This window comes from Chondrus crispus, genomic scaffold, assembly GCF_000350225.1.
Source record: "Chondrus crispus Stackhouse genomic scaffold, scaffold_441, whole genome shotgun sequence".
In the NCBI taxonomy this organism is placed as follows: Eukaryota; Rhodophyta; class Florideophyceae; order Gigartinales; family Gigartinaceae; genus Chondrus; species Chondrus crispus.
Genome location: NW_005179346.1, coordinates 35655 through 38232, shown reverse-complemented (window position 1 = coordinate 38232; position 2578 = coordinate 35655). Strand labels below are relative to the sequence as shown.

Sequence of the window (2578 nt, the reverse complement as noted above, 5' to 3'; positions counted from 1 at the left end):
TACCTTCTCGCCGAGATTGCCCGCACCCTCCGCCAGGCCGCCCTGTGGCGCTCGGAGATCGCCGACGAGGATTACGCGCCGGTAGAGGCGGCGGCGCCGCCGCCGCGTCAGCTGCCCGTCGTGCAGGAGGGCGCCGGCGTGGCGGCTGTGGCGAGCGTGTTGTCACGCGATTCATCTACGCAGGTGCGTGTGACAGTGGGTCAGCGCGAGGTCCAGATCGTGGTGGCGACGGCGGAGGAATGTGTCGCGCCGAGGAAACACCTGGTGCAACCGCCACATCTTGTACAAAAGCCCGTTCGGGATACGCGGGAACCGCCCTCACGAAAGCTCATTCGGGATGCACGGGAACCGCCCTCACGGCTGGGCACACACCGGATGTCGCGTGATTCTCCTGCTTCCAATTCGGCGATGAAATGAAACGATACGTGGGCGATGGACGGAGGTCGCGGGCGGGAGCAAACCAAGTCCTCCAGATCGTCGTCGTCAATTGTGAGAATCGCTTGCCACAGGCGGGCGACGGTGCGCAAGTCAGTGCCCAAGCCTGGCGAGTCGGCCAGGGCGGCGAAGAAGGGGGCGGCCATGTCGATGCCGCCACAAAGGAGACCGCATCGGAATCCAAAGCTCTTCACGCAAAGAAAAATGTCCCACCACCACCCCTCACTTCCAGGCAAGAAGTGAGGCAACTGAAAAAAAACCAAAGCATAAACGAAAACGAATGTTAGCTAGGCGAATTGCATGAAGTATTCCGGGACTGGAAGCTCCCCAGCCACAGGTCTGACAAACCGCCCATCTCTAATGATAGAAACCAAAAGATTCCTCTTCTGCGTAGCATCCGTATTGCTGCTAGCCTCCACTCGCCCAGCCAGATCGACATATGCATGCTTCCCCTCGCTGTACCATTCCCTCGTTTCAGTAGGATCATGTTGTGCTCCTGAAGCACCCTTTTCTGATTGATAGACACTCTACTAACTATCTTTTGCCCATGCTCTACGCAAAAGTTATGCAGTTTCATCGCCAAAACAATGACTTTCGCAGAATCTGCAACAGAGAATTCAAGCATCTTCAAAATCTTGAATTTCTTGACTAAAATGCCGAACGCTTGCTCCACGTGTATGCGCAATGAAGAATGATAAAAGTTAAACGCATCTTCTGTATCTGTAGCAATCGAGCCAGGAATGGGAACAATTAAATGGTTAGAACAAACATACGCTTCGTCGCCCGCGATCCAAAATGGCACCATCAGATTCCCTTCATCCAAATATCTTCCCAAAGCGGACACGGCGTGAGCAAGAGAGTCGTGCGTAGAACCCCTGCATATCGCTGAACAATCTAGGAAGCGATAGTTTGAGTCCACAACCGCTTGCACCGGGAGAGCATAGAACCCTTTCCTGCAGTAATACGTCGCAGGGTGCTCATGCGGTGCTGGCTTCCTGATTTTGATCGCTATTCCGTCTAATGCACCAACACAGCCGGGAAAAGGGTTAGGGGGAACGGGAAGTTTGGAAATCGTCTGAAACCTTCCTCAAACCATTAAAATCTTCAGGAAGTCCAGGTAGCCTCAGAGCGTCGTTCAGTACATCGCGCGTCTCTTTGAAAACTTGATACACTGTACTTCTACCGACTTCAAAATGTGCCATACATCCGTATACGGACTCACCAGCCATAATGCGAAGAAGGATTCCCAGACGAGCCTCAGGTGATACGGTCTCCCGTCCAGCACGCTTTGCCATCTCCTCGTTTTTGAATAAACGATTATTAACCAGTTGTAACAGCTTATGAAAAGTTTCCCTCCCCATCCGATAGGCCAGGGCAAACTCATCATCGCTGAACATACGATTTGCTCTAGAAAAATTCCAATAACGACGCATGCCTTTTGGTTTCATCAGCAGGCGGGGCCTCGGAAATTCGGATATTGCGTAATGTAGACCCAAAGTGGAGAGAAGAAGTGATGTTGCCAGCATTGCTTTAAGAGCGAGGCCGCGGCGACGGCGGTCAAGGGAATCATTGTGGCTTGGGTGTCGCATGCTGATCTGGGAGCGGTAGAGTCGGTGAAGTGTTAGAATAAATCAGTCAGTAAAGGAAGGCGTGAGAAGCGTTGTTAGTGAGGAAGGTTCGCAGAATAAATGCAAGAGTGGATAAGGTTTGGGTAAAGCGGTGCGCATTATGCGAATAACTGCTATTGAAAGCTCTCTTCTTGCGTAAGAAAATGCTTGCATCATTACGACGGCGGCGGTGGTGTGAATTTGGAGCATGTGTGCAGGTGCAGACACAGAAAGATCGAAAGAACTGCTCGGGAGTAGAAGATCACCAAGGCGAGAGCAAGACCGCGGACCACGTTGACGGGCTCGTACACAGTGGAATGCCGCGATGTATACTGTAACTGTAACCCTAGATTTATGGCTGACAAATACTGTCAGAGCGCAGAGAGAGAGTGTGTAAGCAGTTTGTACAGCTGCCCACGTGTCCAAAATGTTTTTTTAATTTCTTCAACAAAAAACGGGCAAACACGGGCAAGCACGGGCAAACAAGCGCCTGTTAAGACACACCCTCTGTTGGGCGGGATCAACCCAGACATATA

At 51.9% G+C, this 2578-nt stretch overlaps 1 protein-coding gene across 1 annotated transcript in view; it reads right to left on the bottom strand.

Moving 5' to 3' along the window:
- Window positions 1–2578, bottom strand: part of CHC_T00000082001 (hypothetical protein) — a 9787-nt gene that overhangs the window by 5871 nt on the left and 1338 nt on the right. The gene's annotated exons all lie outside the window — the stretch shown is intronic.